We start from the raw sequence: 20,631 nt of genomic DNA, 5'->3' as shown, positions 1-20,631 counted from the left end.
CGGCATGGTATTGGTATTCAATAAATGAAAAATGTTATTAGGTTTAGGGATTATAATGATTTTGTAAATTTTACATCTAATTCTGATGATTAATGATTATTTTAATGTCTTTTCCATTATATACACTAGGGAGTATTTCAGATTTCCAAATTGAAATATTAGTAAAATGTTAAAATTTGATTTAGTAATAAATAGACAAAACAGGAAAATGCATTAAATTGTATTTCTTATGCAAATTAGGACAATAAAATATAAGAAAGAGAAATATGGTTGAATTATGTAAATGAGCAGAATGAAATGAATTACTGCAAAATATAAATTATCCAGACTGATGTCTACTTAACTGCAAGATCCATAGGAAAGAACTTTAATCTTCCAGAAATCTAAGATTGTAAAAGACAATGTTAGACCTTTAGATTCAGGAAATAAAAACCTTGGCTCTATCTTTAAAGTATAGCTAAAGCAGAAGGATGGTTATATAGATGATTAATATGGTTGGTGTATTCAGGAAAAGTATGCAATTATGTTTAACTTAAATTATCTCATTATATAATACACGCCAAGTCAGATACATAATTGACAGATCTTTGCTGTTTCCCTCTTCTGCACATAAAATCAGAGTAGAGAATGCAAATTATATTTTGTTTCCCCTCAATATACATATTACGTTAGTTACTTTTAAAGAACACACACAATGTCCACAATACTTGAGGTTAGAATTTTATAACATGCTGCTGATAAATACAACTAGCTCATACATTTGGAAGATATCTAAGTGGTAAGCAAGGGAAAATCATTGCCAGAGTGGCTTTTAAGTAAACAGTGGTATTCGTAGGATTGATCAGAGAGGACTTCCAATACGTTCCATGCTCCAGAGAGTTATAAATTAGTGATATTCTCAGAGTGATATATTATTAGACTGAATTTCTATGCTACACAGAAAAGGTATTTTTGCAATTGATTTCATAGTTTGAGATTTTGAAAATACATCTTACTCCAAGTCTTTCTATAAGTGGATGTTCAGCAACACAGATTCTTCCTTTCTCAGTAATTGTCATATCGTCAAGCAATGCACCAAACCTTTTATTTTTATTTGCCTAATTAATGTCTGTGGATCCATGTGGTTAGCACGTGGTCAGCATTCTGTAATGGCAAGTTAAAATTACTTTTTAAAAAATCTCTACTAATGTTTTACAATTGCATTCAGGGTTTTCTGATAAAGTTCAGTGTCCCCTAAAGGACGAAGTATCTCAGCACTACTTCTCAATTACAGAGAAAGCTGAGGAATAGTAATTTTCAAGTGATTTGTTATTTGTTTGTCATGCTCATTTGGCCTGATTCCAGTCATATTAATTAAAGTCATCTGCTGTTGGGGTGCCTGGGTGGCTCAGTTGGTTAAGCGACTGCCTTAGGCTCAGGCATGATCCCAGGGTCCTGGGATCGATTCTTGCATTGGGCTCCCTGCTCAACGGGGAGCCTGCTTCTCCCTCTTCCTTTCCCTGACACTCCCCATTTGTGCACGCTCTCTCTCTGTCAAATAAATAAGTAAAATCTTTTTTAAAAAGAGTCATCTGCTGTTGTAAATATATTGAAAAGGTAGAATGTGGGAAACAGAGCAGACATTCAATTTTATAATTTTTATTTGCAAAAAAAAAAATTGTGTTCATCACTTAGTCTTCACTACTGGCATTTTCATGTACAAAACATACCTCATATTGAGAGCTGTGAAATATCCTGTTCACTGGTCATTAGAATGGCACTGAATTTTTCTATATGCTACAGGTTAAATTTACTATTAGAAAAAGCAAGTGGACTGAGATGTTCAAACTTGAACACTCATTTTAAAGTAAAGACATAATAAAAAATTATTATTAAAAAAATTTAAAAAATAAAGACATATAAAGAAAACACTGTAGGAAATAGAAGGCCGGTATAATTAAGTAATATGCACCAAAAATTAACTTAAAATGGATATTAGACTTTAACACATAGGCTAAAACTATAAAACAAATTAGAGAAAAAAAAATTAGAGGACTGCTCCATTGTGACCTTGAGATTGCAAACAATTTTTAGATAGAACATAAAAGGCACTAATTGTAAAATTAAAATGAATTATAAAAAATTAGAAACATGATAAATTGGACTCCAAGCAAGTCACAAACTAAAAGAAAACAGCAAACACACACACACACACACACACACACACACACACCTACATATATATCTGACATAGAACTGATATCTAGAATATATGAAGAACATTTATAATTCCCTAATTAGAAAACAATCCACATTTTTTAATTGGTGAAAGATTTGGACCATTTACAATATATGATCTACAAATTGCCAACAAGAACTTACATAGCTGGGGCGCCTGGGTGGCACAGCAGTTAAGCGTCTGCCTTCGGCTCAGGGCGTGATCCCGGCGTTATGGGATCGAGCCCCACATCAGGCTCCTCCGCTATGAGCCTGCTTCATCCTCTCCCACTCCCCCTGCTGTGTTCCCTCTCTCGCTGGCTGTCTCTATCTCTGTTAAATAAATAAATAAAATCTTTAAAAAAAAAAAGAACTTACATAGCTACTCTATATTTAGGCTTCAGAGAAATAAGAAAATAATACAATGAACTATTGTAACACACTCCCCATTATGTCTAAAATTATAAAGATCGATAATACCAAACCTTAGTGACAATGTGGAGAAACTGGAACCCTTATACATTGTTGGTGAGTATACAGTGGCACAGCCACTTTGGAAAACAGTTTGGCAATTTCTTACGAAAACTAACATACACTCTCCATAAGACCCAGTAATCCGACTCCTAGGTTCTGCTCTAGAGAAATGAAAACATGTCCACATAGAATCTTGTATATTACATGCAGGGCAGGTTTATTCACAGTAGCCCCCAAACTGAAACCACTAATGTAAGTATAAATATAATAATAATATAATATAAATAAATATAATAAATGTATAAATAAATTGTGGTATGTACTTAGTAATATAAATGCATAAACAACTGATGGACACAAATATATGAATGGAACCATAGATGGAATCATAGAGAGCAGCATCTTAAGAAGGAAAGATGCCAGACCCAAAATGATAGATCTGTTTGATTTCATTTATGAAATTTTAGAACAGGCAAAATTAATCTATCGTGACAAAAAGCAGATCAGTGTGTACCTGGGGCTGAGGATGTTTAGGGAACTGACAAAAATATTTGAGCCAATTAAAATATTGTATACCTTGATTAAGGTAGTGCTTACATGATTACATGTAGTTATCAAAACTCATCAAACATTGCACAAAATCACTATATTTTAATATATGTTGTACTTCAAAAAGTACTTAAATATTAAAATGTAACTGCATATAATTAATTATGTGTTAATAGTTATTATAGATAAGCTTTGTTTTAGGTAAAATTGGTGATGAAACATGGAGTTGTAATTTAATATACTGAATAATTTTTGAGTGTATATTGGGGCTGCATTTCATCATATCAACTTTTATTAGACATAATACCAGAAGGTACATATTTTAAGGTTTGGAATATAATTTTACTGTTCTTTATTATTATAAAATTTATTAGGTGCTATAATTTTTTACAACACCATCATGCCTAAGTTGGGAATTGCATCTCTAATTATTAAAAAGTTTTCCCATAGGAAAATATGATCCATACTGCACTGGTTTTTTTTTTCATGATGCAGTAGAAAGAAATATTCTGGGACAAATGAAGATCACAAATTGTGCTTAAATTTTTGCCATAGTAATCTACTCATTCTGAAGTTTCTGAACATCTTTACAAAACAATGTAATCTAAATCATTCAGAAGTTTCACCATTTGGACACATGCAAATGCAGGATGTCATCATTTTACCTTGCCATGACATTTCAGGAAATTAATAGCCATGAAAAGAAATATTCGAGTATCAGAAGAGGCTTCTAAATATATAGCATTTCCCAAAACACCATGTATCTATATCCCTTTTGTTAAGAAACTGAAACTATGAAATAGTATACTTTATATTGTTAAATCTGACTATGACAAAGCTACACTATTTCCAAATCTGAACTTCACCATCTCATGTTAGAATAGCATTACCATTTCTCTGTTTAATTTTTTAATTTATAAAATGGAGATAATCATATCTATTAGTACCTTAAAATATTTTGGGAAGATCACATAAGATTATAAATATGAAAATATTTTGATAACTCATGAGCACACAACAAATGTGAAATCTGCCTATGAAAAAGCATTTTGGGTTTTATTGGCTATGAAGAGCAAAAGTTGATTTTGTTACTTTTTAAAGCTTCTTTATGATATTAATAACATACCTAATTCTAAGTTTTAAAATTAGTCCTTAAGTTAGGAGCTTAGCTTTAATGGCATATTTCTTAATGTCTTATAGATGATTATTAAGTTATGAAGGTAGAGTTAAGGCAGGTAAAGTGTCAGTTGGGTATCAGAGCTTTTTTGGCCAATATATTTATATTTCTCTACCACTGAAATTGGGAAAAATTACATTGATACGTAATTCTCCGTGTATTATGTGGTTTCAGTTCTTTATTTTTTTAATATTTAAATAACAAAAACAAGCTTGTACTGGGGTCAGCATGATCTACAGACAAATTTGAAAAGGCTGAGTGATTAATTGATGGGGTTCATTTACAGGGACATGTTTAACAAATACTCCGTGCCTGGCATAGTGTGTTCCAGATATTGGGAGAAATACACAGGGATCAAGTTTATATTCTGCCAGTGGAAAGGATAGAAAAAAATAAATAAATCAAGTGTACATTGTAACTTATTTTACTTGCCTCCCTAATAAGAGAGACCACCAAGGACAATAGTAATTGTCTGATGGAGTTTTCAAAATAAATACGATCTTATCAGGAAATACCAACTCATAATTTAAAAACCCTGGGGACCTATACATGCAATACAGTTCTGACACAAAGAAGCTAGGTGTAAGGGCAAGAATCATGATGGCCAATTCTTAATACGAGCTAGAGTTACCGCATTGCCCCATATGCCAAACTAACTCTCTGAGTGTCAGTCTGACCCCTGATTCAACAAGCCAAGATACTGAAAATGCAGGGCCTGTGAAGATTTGTTGCACTTCCAGAGGGCTTACCTCTACGACATCCCCTCCATGTGCAGGTACATTTGTTGTAAGGGGAGGCAAGCTGATCATGAGCTTACCTTGGGAAAAGGGCATAAAATTGAGGGATATTCTCCATTGTTGCCTTTTATATCTTTCCCTTTTTACTTCCTCATACCAAATGTATAGGTCTATTTTCCTGCTTTCTGGTATACATTATGCTTGCTTTCATAAAATTTTATGTCTAAGCTAAAAATAAATGAAATATGCCATTGCCATTTAGAGATTTTGAAGTCAGTGTTTAATATTTCCAGCATGTGGATCCTCCCATGGATCTATTTCCGTTGTCTTATTTTTTCCTGTTTCTTTTCCTTAGTATACCTAGTCATTTTTTATTGAGTGCAATTATTCTACAATGATCACAGAAGCTCTGGATGATCGCTGTGTTTTTCTTTGTCATCCTGTTCTTTGTCAGCAGCTACAGTAGGAAGAGATCTACTCAATCGTTCAGGAACTGAGATGACTTGAGTCAAGGTGTCAACCATTATAAGGCTTGTTCTACTTCTGATTTTAGTTTAATTGCAGGGTGTAGATCTTGAGAGGTCCCAGATGAGAGCCTGTGAATTTTACTAGGGCCATATCTTCACTCTTCCATTAACTTCTCCCACAGTGTAAGAATAGCAAAAGCTCTACTGAGGTTTTCTAACACTTTCTGTTGGTCTTCTTAGGCTTTCATCATGAACAGCTTAGGAATCATGAGTATTTGTGAAGAGAATCAATGCACAGAATTGGGCTTAATTATCTGTACCTCCTGTTTACTAGGATCTTGACCCTGCAAGTCCTGCCTCCAAGTAGTCTTCATGCCCATGAAATAATGAGAAATATATAGAGATATATACTCTCTGTTCCTTGTTTCCACTAACATTTCTGCTAACATTTCATCTTTGACTTGGGTTCCAGACATGGACCTTCTAAAACCCTTGGAATTTCTTGGGTGATGGAAACGTCTTTTGTTTTAATGAGGCAATGATTGAATGGGGCTGGTCACTAGAAAGATCAAGCTACAATTAGCTTGTAACTCTCAGCCCTACCGCATCCTCCAGAGAAGTAAGAGAGGCCAGAAAATGAATTAATAATCCATCATGCGTACATGGTGAAGTCTCCATAAAAATCCTACAGTATGGTGTTCAGGGAGCCTCTGGGACAGTATGCACCCGAATCCACAGAGACAGATGTTCCTGTACTTGGGACCTTTCTGGATCTCACCCTAAGTATCTCTTCATCTGGTTTTTCACCTGTATTTTTTTATCATATTCTTCATAATAAATTGGTGATTGTGAGTAAACTGGTTTCCTTGGTTCTGTGAGCCTGAGGAGGAGGTTGTGGGAACCTCTGACTGGTAACCAAGTGGGACAGAAGTTGTGGGTAACCTAGAGATCCATTACTTGTAATTGGATCTGAAGTGGGGATATCAGTCTTGTGGGACTGAGCCTTTAACTCATGGGTCTGAACTAACTCTGGTTAGTGTCAGAATTAAGCTGAATTATAGGACACACAGATGGTGTTGCAGAATTAGTCAGTGTGGGAAAACACACACACACACACACACACACATCTGGTGTCAGATGTGGAGTGTGAGAGTAAAAGAAAAACAGTGTGCTTTTCTCTATATTACCCATTCCACATGAGAGTTGCCAAATTACCCAAGGAGTATACATGCATGTACATGCATGTGCAACGTTTGGGTTTATTTCCATGAACTTTCCTTTCTTCAAGGATCATGATCTCTCAAATACTGTCACACAAGTTCTCAGATGCCTGCAAAAATATTTTCAACTGCTTTATCCAGCTATACTTGTTCCCAGTGGGTAAATGATTTTGTTATCAGCTATCCCAAAAGAACCAAAAGTGAAAGTCTAGAGTGTTTATGAGTTAAACATGGTACCCAGAAGCCATCTTACTAGAAGAAATAGTCATAGCAAATTTCTCATAAAATGCCTAAAAACTAATAATGTACATGATAGTAGGAAGATACCTGACAGGAAAGGTGTAGGAAGAAATGTATAATTAATTTCTCCTCCCAAAAGGTTTTACTTTCATTTCTTAATGTCAGATCATATGAACAAGAATTTTAACACAGGGCAAAGGAAATTTCATTTTAATTTTCTGTACACTATAACCCTGTTAGACTTTTGAAAAAGTGTCACACCATCATAAATTAGCATTTTAGCTTCTTTCCTCCTGTGAACATAATTAGAAGACTTGAGTGAGCTAGGATAACTCAGAGTAGTATGAACTAATCAGAGAAGAGTAAAAAATTAACTCAACAATGGCATTCTTTTTATTTTACCTGGCATTGCTGGATAGGGCCCCTCCTCTCTTTCAATTGTCTATACTCTGGACCAGTTCCTTGGTAATTTCTCCAAATGACTTTACATGATTACATTCAGACATACATTTTTCCTACTTGTTTCATTGGAGCATATGGTGTTTTCCTCATAAGTGCAGGCTTCCTATCGATAGGATATAGGCATTATTGTCTATCCCTTAGAGACCTTTTTGAAGTTTTAGATCCACCATTGATTATCTTAACAACATAATTTTCAGAAATTTGCAGAGAAATTTTATAATCACCATCAAATGCCTACATTTCTCAGTCAACCCACTTCAAATCCATGCTAAGTAATTAAAACTCTATGCTTTGCAAAGTACAAGTGTAGCATAAGCATTTCTTAACTGGCAAAACTTTGTCTTAAGGCATTCATTTCTTTCTGAAAACTATAAATCAAATGGCATTACAATGTACATTGAAAAGCAGCACACATTGTTTTGTTTTAATGGGTTTGTTTTATAAATTGCCTTCACCCCCCCCCAAAATATATATGGTCAAGTGGCACTTAAAATGTATTTATTTATTTATTTTAATAGGTATGCTCTTACTATTGGTATGTTCAAGGACACTTGAACTGTATGAGATTTTAGATGTGCAAAACACATGTCACATTGAATACTATCAACAAAGAGCTAATGGGAAATAATTCCACAAATGTCTGTTTCTCTTTCTTGATGAAGAATTTAAATTCTAGTTAAAATTACTTAAATTTCAAATTATATAATACACGTTCACCTTATTTATGTTCCTATGTCCTTGTACAGTATCAAACAGCATAACATTTATATAATCGTAAGTATGTGATAGTCACCTACATAGACTTCCATTTTTATATAAGTATCAGTGAAACGTGACATCTTGTACATTAAGTTAGTTATTTTAATCCAATCATAAGTCAGTCATAGAAGGATTGTAGGATGTCCTATAGCGATAAGAATTATTAAAAGTAGAGTCATTATGGTGTGATTATCTTCCTATAAAGTCAGTTATTTGTGGGCCCATGTACCTTACTATGTATTTGCTTTTAAAAATTCATTTCTGGGGGCGCCTGGGTGGCTCAGTCATTAAGCATCTGCCTTCGGCTCAGGGCGTGATCCCAGCGTTATGGGATCGAGCCCCACATCAGGCTCCTCTGCTGGAAGCCTGCTTCTTCCTCTCGCACTCCCCCTGCTTGTGTTCCCTCTCTCGCTGGCTGTCTCTATCTGTCAAATAAATAAATAAAATCTTTTTTTAAAAAAAGCCCACAATTTATTTAAAAAAATTAATTTCTGTAATATTTTTATGTTTCTAGTGGTGGATATTATATATCCTACTATATATAATATAAAATATGATACCAGTTAACCATAAATTAATATGTTATGCAGTAAACATTTCCTTCTATCTTTCTTAGTAGTGTAAGTTTGTGGAATTCTCCATAAAAAAATTTGCAATTTTAAAAATATGATTTTGCATAAGCTTTCAGTCCTTACCTCTAAATTAGCTTATAAAAAATATTTTGCTCTAAGCATGTTTTTATTTATCATTGATTTTTCTATCTGATCACTTATTTTGCCAAGTTTGGGCTCCAATTACAAAGCTCAGACTTGTTATTTTGTAGTTTTTTGCATTTTTTTTTTTTGAGGTCAACATTTTTTTTTTTTAGGTAGACTGTAAATAAAATAAAATATAATGGAGGTCAAGTGTAATTTTGATTTTCTTACATCAGTATTTTCCCTGAAAATGCTCTTATCTTTAACCAGAGCAAACAAGAATTTAAGATCTATCTTGAAAATTAGGGAACTGTGTTATAAATTCTAGTTCGCTGATTCTCAGTGAAATAAATTCTTTCACTCAGAACTAATTTTATATTGTAACTACTCAGTATTTAATAAACATTCTGAAAAATAGTTTTCTTTCAGATTATATGACAGTATGTCAGAAAAAAAAATCTCTTGTTTTTACTGAGAAGCACGATATAGGAAATAAATAAAAGTTTAATGTAACCAACAGCCGCCGGCATCCCTCCTTCTCCTTCTAGTCATTACCCTTTCCCTCCTTCCCACAGACACACTGCCCTGTTATGCAATAACATTGCCTTGAAAACTGAAAAGAAAAGAAAACATACTACTTGAATAATATAACTTAGAGTTAAAAAAGTTTATATATAAGAAATCATATGATATGTATTTGATATCTAATCTTTATATTGATGTCTTTGAGATTCATACATAATATTGTAGGTACAGTGGTTCATTTATTTTTATTGCTGTGTTTGGACTTTATCTCAATTGATTTATTCTTGTTTCTATTGTGGCTTTAGCAAAAGATGATGACATTAACTTTCTTGTATATGTCTTTTGACACAGATTTACACAATTCTATTGGGTATGAGTTTGAAATTGCTGAATCATATTATGTATATGCTCAACAACAGTGTAGATCACCAAACAACTTTTAAAAGTGATTTTATAGGGGCGCCTGGGTGGCTTAGTTGGTTAGGCAGCTGCCTTGGGTCATGATCCCAAGGTCCTGAGATCAGGCCCGTGTGGGGTTCCCTGCTCAGCGGAGACCCTGCTTCTCCCTCTCCTTTTGCCCTGCCCCCAACCCCACTTATGCTCACTCACTCTCTTTCTTGTGTTCTCTCTCTCTCAAATAAATAAATAAAATCTTTTTTAAAAAAGCGATTTTATAAATTTACACTAACAAATAGAGTGAGTGGAAGTTCCTTCCATATAGTCTCTATCCTCACTACCATTTTGTATGTCACAAATATAATTTAGAATCTCATGTGAGTTTAATTTGCTTTTCCCTGATTGTCTATAGCCTCAGTTAGTGGGCCATTTTTTATGTATTACATTTTATGAAGTGCCTATTCCAATATTTTGCACAATTTCTAACGTGGTGTCTTCTTTGTTGTTATTTATCTGTAATAAAATAGTTCTATATTTATTAAAGATGTTGAAAATGTAGTAAAACCTTCCTACAATGAAATCTCTAGATTCAGATAGCTTTTCTGGTAAATTTTGCAAACAGGGAGAAAATACATCTATTCTATTAAAAACTCTTGCAGAAAATTGAAAAGGAGAGAATATTTCTCTAATTACTATGAGAAGCCAACATTGTCCTGATATAAAAATCAGGCAGAAAAATTAGAAGAAAATTTTATTACATATCCCTCATGAACATAGGTATAATAATTCAAAAAATTACTCTTGCAAATATTAAAAGTTAAAGAATAAGCCAATGTAATTTACCATTAACAACCTATAAAAAAGAAAAAATTCTTAACCCTCTCAATAGATGCAGAAAAACATTTTATAGAATCTAAGAATGATTCTTGATGAAAACTCTCAGCAAATTAAGACTAAAATGGAACTTCGCCATATACGATAAAGCTACAGTTAACATCACACTTAATGATAAAAGCCTGGTTGATTTCCACCTAAGATCAGGAACAAGAGGAACATGTATATTCAAAGTGATAGTGAAAGTGTCTTCCTACTATAATAAGGGGAAAAAAAGTCATTCAGTTTGGGAAAAAGTAGTAAACATGTCTTATTCAAAGATAACATGATATTTTATGTAGAAAGTCTAATGAGATATGCAAAAAACAAAAACAAGAACAAACTCCCAGAACTAATTAGTGACTTTAGAAATGTGCAGGATAAACGGTTGTTCTTTAAAGGTTGATCTTTTTACTTGTAAGAAACAAGAAATTGAAATTAATAAAATAATACCTATTACAATAGTATTGAAAAATAAGACCATAATAAATATGACAAAGATGTGCAATTCCTTTATACTAAAAATAAGTGTTGCTATGAGAAATTAAAGACCTAAATTAATGAGCTGTATAACGTTCATGGATCAGAGGACTACATATAGTTTACATATCAATTCTCTCCTAACTGATCTATAGATTAGATAAAATCCCAATAAAAATATCTATATAATTTTATAAAAATTGTAAAATTCTAGATTTCTTCTGGAGAAGCTACATGAGCCAAAACTTTGAGAAAGAATAAAATTGGAGGACTGAACACTATCTTGTTTTAAGACTATTATAAAACTACAGTAATCATTTTATTATGGAATTGTTATAAAGACAGATAAATTGATGATTGAACAGAACAGAATCCAGAAATATACCCAAAAGTGTACAGATGACTGATTTGTGACAAACATGCAAAGCAACTTAGGTGAGGAAAATATAGTTTTTTTCAAGACATTGTACTGGAATTATCAGATATCCATTTGCAGAAAAATAAACTTTGATACCATATTCAAACTAACTTAAAATAGGTCACAGATCTAAATGTAAAACTTAAAACTATAATATTTATAGGAGTAATCTATCACCTTGGGTTTGGAAACTTTTTTTAGGTATGATACATGAGGTATGATACTTAAAAGAACAATTTAGACTTTATGAAGATTAAAACCTTTTCATCTTTAAAAGACACTGTAAAAAGGGGCACCTGGGTGGCTCAGTTGGTTAAAACTTCAACTCTGGATTTTGTCTCATGCCATGATCTCAGGGTTGTGAGATCGAGTTCACATCAGGCTCCGTGCTGGACGTGCAGCCTGCTTAAGATTCTCTCTCTCTCTCCCTCCCTGTACCCCTCCTCCCCAATTTTTTTTTTTAAGTAAAAGACACTGTAGAAAGAATGAAAAGACAAACCATAGAACGAAAAAATATATATATTTGCAGGTCATATATCTGATAAAAGACTTGAATCTAGAATTGATAAAAAACTGCCAAGTGATTTGTTTTAAAAAGGACTGTAGCCTTCTCAGGATAAGTAATAGCCCACAATTAAGGCTTAAAAGAACCCTTTGTTCCCACTTTTTGGTAAGTAATTTTTTTGCCTGAATTTATAAAATGATTTCCTTAATACTCTTATATTTTTATCCATTTATATTCTTTAATGTTGCATTGGCAATCCCACACTCATACATTACAAGTATTAATGACAGTTCCACACAGAGAGAGAGAGAGAATTGACTGGAAGACTTCAAGCCTAATTGCCATTTCTGTAGTATTTCCATTTAATATTGCTGTGTGGACTCTATCTTCAGTGCCAATAAGTCACATCAGGTAATGTTGATAAAGTGATTGCATTGGTTTCAATGTGCTCTGCTTTACATATACAAGGGTTAACAACTTTGTAACAACTGAGGCTTATTGATACCCTTACTCACAACTGTTTTGTGAGACATCAAAAATTTTGGATAAATCTTATAACGAAAATTAGTTTGGGAGACTAATTTCTACCTTAAATGGCGTATGTGCTATCTTTCTGGATAAATGAACTCTTTTTATGAAAAGAAATGAAATCTGATCGGTTGGATTATAGCAGTTGATTTGACTTCCATGCTGATTTGAATTATCTGATATCAGATTAAATACATTGATTCACTAGTTTACCTGATGTTATAAGTAGCCAAAAAACCATTGGTCTAAATAAATGACTTCAGAGACCTTCCGTAGGAGTTAACAATTTGTCTTTGTTGGTTGAATGCCCTGGGATTCTGGGCAGTCTCTCAAACCAAGAATTTCAGGTGGTTATGATAATGTTGCCACCTCTTCACTACCTTATAATCACACTTAATTAGTTGCAGCAGGTGGTAGTAGCTGGCACAGTTCAATAGCTCTACTCACTCCACCAACAATTGGTTATTTGTTCAGCAGGTGAAAAGGACTCAGCATGAGAAAGGAACAGAGAACAGCTATTCAGTAGCTGGTTTTCTACCAATTCATTTATTCTTTTTTCTTTTCCACTATAGAATTTGTCCTTTTTTAAAAGATAAAGTGGTGTATTACCTTTTTCAGGTAAGTAAACTATGTATATGAGTGTGTGTGTGTGTGTGTGTGTGTGTATACACACACATATTCAGTACATACACATATATTCAGTATGTATCTTTTATCTTTTAAAATGTATGAATTGGACTTAGAATATTTTTTTCTTGGCTAGTGAAAATCCTTTTCTTCCAGATGCCTATTTTAATGAAAAAGTATATATTAAATATATATTTTTTTAAAAAAATGAAGGCCTTATTATGTAACACTGTGTTCTAGACATCAGAGACATAATAAGGACTTCTAGAAACCACCCATTGAAATGCTTTAATAAATACCTCATATATATATACTATTAGTTTACTAATTTAAAAGCAGAGAGAACCAGGAGTGTTGAAATAAAGTTTTTTCCATTTAGAAACAATGACAATTTGTCTATCAATGTCTGATTATCTCAAAATGACCACACATTTCTCCCCCGCTTTGGGTTCTCTAAAATAATTATTTTTATAACTAGAGGTTATTTATTAAGATAATTACCTACTATAATTATTTTGCTTTGATTAGTTTTATAATAAGCCTCATTTTATTCCTTTAGGTATCATTTTATATATTCTTTAATATTATTTTATAAAATAGAGGTTTTGTCTGGTTTAGGGAAATACATTTTCTTTTTTGATTCCTAGACAATTTTGGAATAGCAATAGGGCAAAACTAAGTCCTATGGCTCCTGCTTTGAAGGGAGAAAAGAGTTATCTTACATAGGCTAAAAGAAAACTTGATATTTATACTATTAACAATTTGTGAAAAATTTGATTAATGCCTGAATCTGTGTATTCAATTTTCTAACTGCTATTTTCTGGGATTTTTCTGAGAATAATCTTTGTTTCTAGGAACAATCAATTTCTCTTCCCCTCAAAAAAACAAGGTCAGATAAGGAAAACAGAATTATTAATACATTTTAACAGAGTAAAACCAAATGTGATTTGTTTGGGCAACTCTGAATTAGATTAGGTTATTTTTTAAATAGTACTTGCTTAATATACTGATATGTAATATATCAAAACATTTATGTTGTTAAAATATGTGCTGATGCAACTTAGAAACATATTCACTGCAGTAAATTAAATCCATGTACTTGTGTTAACATAGCTTGGATTTTGAGTCTTTAAATATTCTTCCTATCTTTCAAATTTTATAATGAGTATTTTATTTGTTAAAATGGATACAGGAGGAAGGTAAAAGTTCTGAAGCATAGCAATAGGTAAACTTCTACCCCTGGACTCAAATACTGGAGCTTGACCAGTGCCTATGACTGTATATGTGAATTCCCCCAATTCCCTATCCCTCTGTTACACACACAGAACGAATACCCGAGTTTTTTATTTATCACTGCTTTAACGAAAAAGAAAATACATTTGCCATTGTTCCAGATTATCTTTCTACAATATAGCATCAATTGTCTCTTCTCATATGTTGCCTGTCTCATCAGAAAGAAACCTAGATCTATGTTTCTTGGCACAACTATCAATAGCGTGTTGGGTTAAACTTTGATATTGAGAAGCATGTAATATTGAGAAGGCTGAAGGAAACCCCATTAATCTCCAAAAGGAGGGTTTTTAACTGCATATATGTATTTTAATATAAATCATCCATTTGCTGTGGCTACCAGCAAATGAGAATGGTAAGTCTTTTCCTGAGATTTCTGCAGCCTCCTGATATTCTGAAGACAATGCAATTTTCCCTGCACCTTGCTTCCCCCCTCTTCAAGGGATTCTGTCAGCTTTTAATTCCCTATATTAATTTCTTTCTGCCTCCTATAAATAGAGATGTTTTTGTGCTTCTGTCTGCACCTTAATGATAAACAGTGTATATACGAATCGAAAACAAAATGTAGTCTTTCTTTTATTTTTTGAGAATTAGAAATTGATATCTAAAGTCTAAATTGTCCTATGTACTTGCTTTTTTACTCAACATTAAATGTCTGATATTCATCTGTGATGTCTTATGTAGATGTGGATCTTTCACATTTATTTTGTAAAATCCCCCTTGAATGAGTATAGTCATTAGATTTCTGATCCACTTTTTGTGTTGATAAACCTTTGAGTTGTTTCCACTTTTATTTTTCCTTTTTGCTGTTGTTTATTGGTTTGGTAGTATAAGCAAGATGGCCAGGTACATTCTTAAAAAGTCTCCTGAGCCATGTCTACAAGAGTTTCTCTAAGGTATATTCTGAAATTAAATTACTAAGTGGGGTAACCAGCATTTTCAATTTTAAACGGTGATACTATATTGTTTTCAGAATTGATTCCAATACAAGTATACCAGAAGTACTCATCTCTCACATATTTGCCTAGTCATGACATTGATGTCTTACCAGTTATTGCCAATCTAATGGATTTAAACTGGTATCCTATTATAGTCTTAATTTGTACTTCCTTAATTATTGATGAGGTTGAATACTTTGTCTATCGTTACTTCTTTTTTTTTTTCCTAAGATTTTATTTATTTATTTGAGAGAGAGAGAGCATGGGACAGAGGACAAGCAGGGGGAGCAGCAGAGGGAGAGGGAGAAGCAGACTTCCCACTGAGCAGGGAGCCTGGTAGGGGCCCACTCTTGGGATGCTCCTGAGCCAAAGGCAGCAGCTTAACGACTGAGCCACCCAGGTGCCCCAGTCTACTGTTACTTCTTATTTTATTTTCTTGTGAGCTATTTGTTAACATGACTTTGTCAAGTTCTCCAATAAATTGTTTTTCTATTGCATATGAATTTGTTGGAGTTTCTTACACTCTCAGGATATAATCTCATTGAAAATGCATTTATTTCAAATAATTTCTCCCATTTTGTAATTTGTCTTTTCACTTCCTTTTTGATGTCCTTTGAAGAAAAGAAATTTTTACAAGTCGGCTTTTTATATCTATTTAAGAAAATCTCTAATTCCATAGACATAAAGATATCCTCTATTCTTACAAAAGTTTTAGATTTTGATTTTCATTTCTTTGATGTAATGTAGACCTTCTCCTCTCTTCCACGTCATTTGATCTCTCCTTAATATTTTTAATCTCTTTCTCTCTCTGTGGCGCATTGCAGATATCTGATCCTCTCATCAGGTATTTATAGTCTTATTTTAATCTCATCAGTTAGTTTTTGTTTTCCATGATTATATCATTCATTTCTAAATGTTTTATGTTGGGGTTCAAATCATTGTTCTTATTTTTAATGACATATTGTTACTCCATTACTTATATTTCTCCTTTTATTTCTTTAAATATGCTAAAAATACTCATTTAATATTATAAATTAAAATTTCAGATAGCTAAAATCCTTGGTGATCTAAATATTTTCTGTATTTTTTTCTGACTGTCACTCATGGTGGCTTTATGTCTTGTTTTATTTTGTTGAATTTTACCTGTGTGTGTTGAGGGTCTAAACTGAGAAATCTTAACCCCAAATAGGAAGGATTTAAAATATCTTTTAAATAGGCACCACACTGTGCTAATGAGCTGAGACGAATCTAGTTCTCTTCACAGTTCTAGTCTTAATATAGAAAACTCAAATTTAGTTTCTCTCACTTGTGATGTTTTCAAAGGGTCAGTCTTCTGATCCCACAGAATTAACAACATTTGTTGCAAGAGTTCCATTATTCTTGGTTCCACTCACTGTTTCTTCCCTTCCCTTTCTTTTCCCCCTCTTTCTTACTTTTTCCCCTTTGTTTCCTCCCTCCTTTCCTTCCTTTCTTCCTTTATGAGGACCCTTAATCTCTCCTTTACTGTGAATTTAGCAATGCAATAAAATAATGTTTATTTCAGTTTATACAGGAGCTATTCATATTAGAATTGTCTTCAGAAGGTCTTTTCCACCATACTGCTAGGAATACAATTTCTCAATTGCTTTACGATAAAAATATGTTATTGCTTTTATCTCAAACTTTACATTTCAAACAGAAAATATAAAAGACTACTAAATTTACATTATTAATGATAACATTATTAAGATTGCTGTGTGTAAACATTCAGCTAGCAGTTGAAAGTGAGAGGAAAATGATTAACAACTGGTTCTGTGCCCTATCCTTCAGTCAAAGAGTTGGTATCTAAGAAATTGATTCTCTTTGAAACAATAACTCAAGAAATTGTTAAGAATTTACCTACATCAGATCCAACATGGCTGATAATCTAGCCAAGATTTATACATCAGACCAAACACCTATATTTCCCAGATAATCGGGTAATGACTAGTTGGTATTACTGAGTTACAGATGTACTGGAGAATGGGAACTAGAACATACTCTAAGGGGTTGCATGTCTGGCTAGTTACATACTCCTGAGAGAAAAGTTGACATGATGACTCCAGTGATGACTGCTTTTCTGATCTGAAGTTGTTCCACAACTCGGTGTCATATGCAGTGATCTTGCAGGCAATCCAGAATAACTGAGTCATGAGACTTTGTACTTGGGAGTTATGAGACATTCCTGTTCTATTCATGCTGTTGTTATACATCCTGTGCTGTTTCCTGTCTTATATCTTCACAATGTCCATTGAATGATGAATGGATAAAGAAAATATGGTATATATATACAATGGAATGTTACTCAGCCATCACAAAGGATGAAATCTTGCCATTTTTAATGACATGGATAGAGCCAGAGTGTATTATGTTAAGTGAAATAAGTCAGTCAGAGAAAGACAAATACCATATGATTTCAGTCATATATGGAATTTAAGAAAGAAAACAGATGAACATATGGGAAGAGGGAAAAGAAGAAAAGGAGAGAAGGAAACACGTTATAAGAGACTCTTAATTATAGAGAACAAACTGAGGGTCGATGGTAAGAAGTGGGTGGAGGATGGGCTAGATAGGGGAGGGGTATTAAGGAGGGTACTTGTTATGATGAGCACTGGGTATTGTATGAAAGTAATGAATCACTGAATTCTACTCCAGAAATCAATATTGCACTGTATGTTAATTACCTAAAATTAGATTTTTTAAAAAAGGATTTTATTTAATTTATTTGACAGAGATAGAGACAGCCAGCAAGGGAGGGAACACAAGCAGGGGGAGTGGGAGAGGAAGAAGCAGGCTCATAGCGGAGGAGCCTGACGTGGGGCTCGATCCCAGAGCACAGGGATCACGCCTGAACCGAAGGCAGACGCTTAACCGCTGTGCCACCCAGGTGCCCCTAAAATTAAAATTTTTAAAAAAATCTAAAAATTAAAATTAAAAAATAGTCTTCACAAAAGCTAAGAAAACTTGGAGCTGGGTGAAACTAAATGTAGACAGTGAAGTTGTTGTTAATCAGAATCATGACCAATGCTGCTAGTAGAGCAGACTGGGCATCAGGCATGTATTAGCTAATTTTAAATACCAAACAACCAAATGACATTGTAACCTATATTAATCTAATTTGTACGAGCAAACTAAAGATCACAAAAATTAACTTATTTAAAGTGCTTAGAATATAATAAGGTAGCATTTAAAGAAAGCTTCCTTTTTCTTTATCCAGAAGTTATAGGATTTTTTTAGCATAGTTGACACACAATGTTACATTAGTTTCAGGTGTACAAAATAGTGATTCAGCATCTCTATAGATTATGCTATGCTCACCAGGAATGTAGCTACCATCTGTTACCATACAACTCTAACAATATTATTGAATTTCTAAGAATTTTGAGGAAACTATTTTAGAATAACTATTCTTTCTGCTGTGTTAAAGACCAAAATATTAGAAATATCCAACACACTTGACTAAAACAAAATAAAATACTTAACATAAATTGATATTGTAGAAGCCATGTAATTTGGATACAAGAAAGTTAACAAAGAAATGAATAACAAAAGCAAAATAAAACTAAACTGAACTTTAAAAAAATTCATCAGGTTAAGTGCCAGTACCAGATATTAGTACTTATATATCACTACAATAATTAAGAGAGTGGTAAAGGAAAGATGATATGGCAAATTATTAAAAGCAGAAACATATATTAAACTACAAAAGAGATCCATGTATAGAAAATAATTACTGGCAGAGCTTGACTTACAGCCTGGGAAAAGAAAAAGTCTTCATTTAATGATTTTTGAAGTTTTTGGGAAAAATAGTAAGACATGAGGCTTAAACTGAACCATACAGAAAAATTAAATCAGAGTGCATTAAAGAATAAATGTAAAGGGAAAAAAGTTAAGCTACTTAGAATATGCATATACATTTATGGATATATGATATAAAAATTTCTTTAAAATATGAAAAATGCACTGACCATAAGGGGAGATTGTTATAAATTCAACTATATTTGATTAGTTATATATGTTCGTTACATGGCATTATGAAGAAAGTGAAAATGTAAAGTTCAGAGTAAATACTTACAGCATATATAATATAATAAAAGTTACCTAAGGGTATCTAAGTATTCAAACAACCCCCAAAAATTAAGAAAAAAATGATAGGAAAAAATAACATAGAAGCAAAGAAAAACAGTTGAATAATGTTTTTTTGTAAATACATGTAAACGCATTTCACAAGAGGAGAAACACAGTGGCAATAAGCATACAAATATAGGCACAGCTTTCTTAGTAAGGAGATAGTACAAACTGAAAATACAATAAAATAATATTTAAACCTATCAGTGTAGCAATACATATTCACCAATATTAAGTATTGGAGAAACTATGAATTAATCAGAATTCGTATATATTTTTAGTGAGTTGGTAAATGTGTACACATAATTAAAAATGTAGTACAATTGAAGAAGTTCTGACTCGATGACCAAGGCAATTCACTCCTAGATCTATACACTAGAGCAGTGATAACTCAGAGTGTTTGACTACTGACTCAAAGAAAAAAATGTATTTTCCAGGTCACGCACATACACGGCTAAAACAAAGTTCAATAAGTGAGTAAAACTTACTACTGACATTTCATTCTCATATTTTCTGTCTTTTTATGTTTTATTTCCTCTGTTCCATTTTACTGTTTTAATTGATGTTTAAGACATTAAATTGATTTAGTAATCCACGAATTAGTCACAACATCAATCCTGTAAAGCATTTCCCAAGAGATTATTGCATCTGTAAAAACTCTGAATTGCAATGTTTTAGTAGCAAAATCCTTTGGGCTGGGGATGGTAAATATTCAACTAAGTTAATGAATAAAAGAAATGGTGTTTTGTTCACACAATAAAATTGCATATAATAATAAAAAACCTAATGAACTGTAACTACATATGTCCACATAGATGGATTCCAAGAAAATTAAAATTGAGTAGAAAAAATAAAAAAGTTGTTGCCATTTACAAAAAGTTCAAATATAGTCAATATGTGAAAATATATATTTTAACAATAAATAAATA

General features: G+C 32.7%; 1 long non-coding RNA gene across 1 annotated transcript in view; it reads left to right on the top strand.

Moving 5' to 3' along the window:
* Positions 1 to 19,915: 19,915 nt before the first annotated feature.
* LOC148110257 (uncharacterized) overlaps positions 19,916 to 20,631 on the top strand; it is a 165,782-nt gene continuing 165,066 nt past the window's right edge. The window contains exon 1 of the long non-coding RNA XR_015724229.1: positions 19,916 to 20,175. This is a non-coding gene — a long non-coding RNA (uncharacterized LOC148110257). The remainder of the gene's footprint in view (positions 20,176 to 20,631) is intronic.

Source organism: Ursus americanus, chromosome 4 (genome assembly GCF_024610735.1).
Source record: "Ursus americanus isolate L20-20 chromosome 4, mUrsAme1.1.p, whole genome shotgun sequence".
Classification (NCBI taxonomy): domain Eukaryota; kingdom Metazoa; phylum Chordata; class Mammalia; order Carnivora; family Ursidae; genus Ursus; species Ursus americanus.
This window is presented reverse-complemented; position numbering and strand designations above follow the sequence as displayed.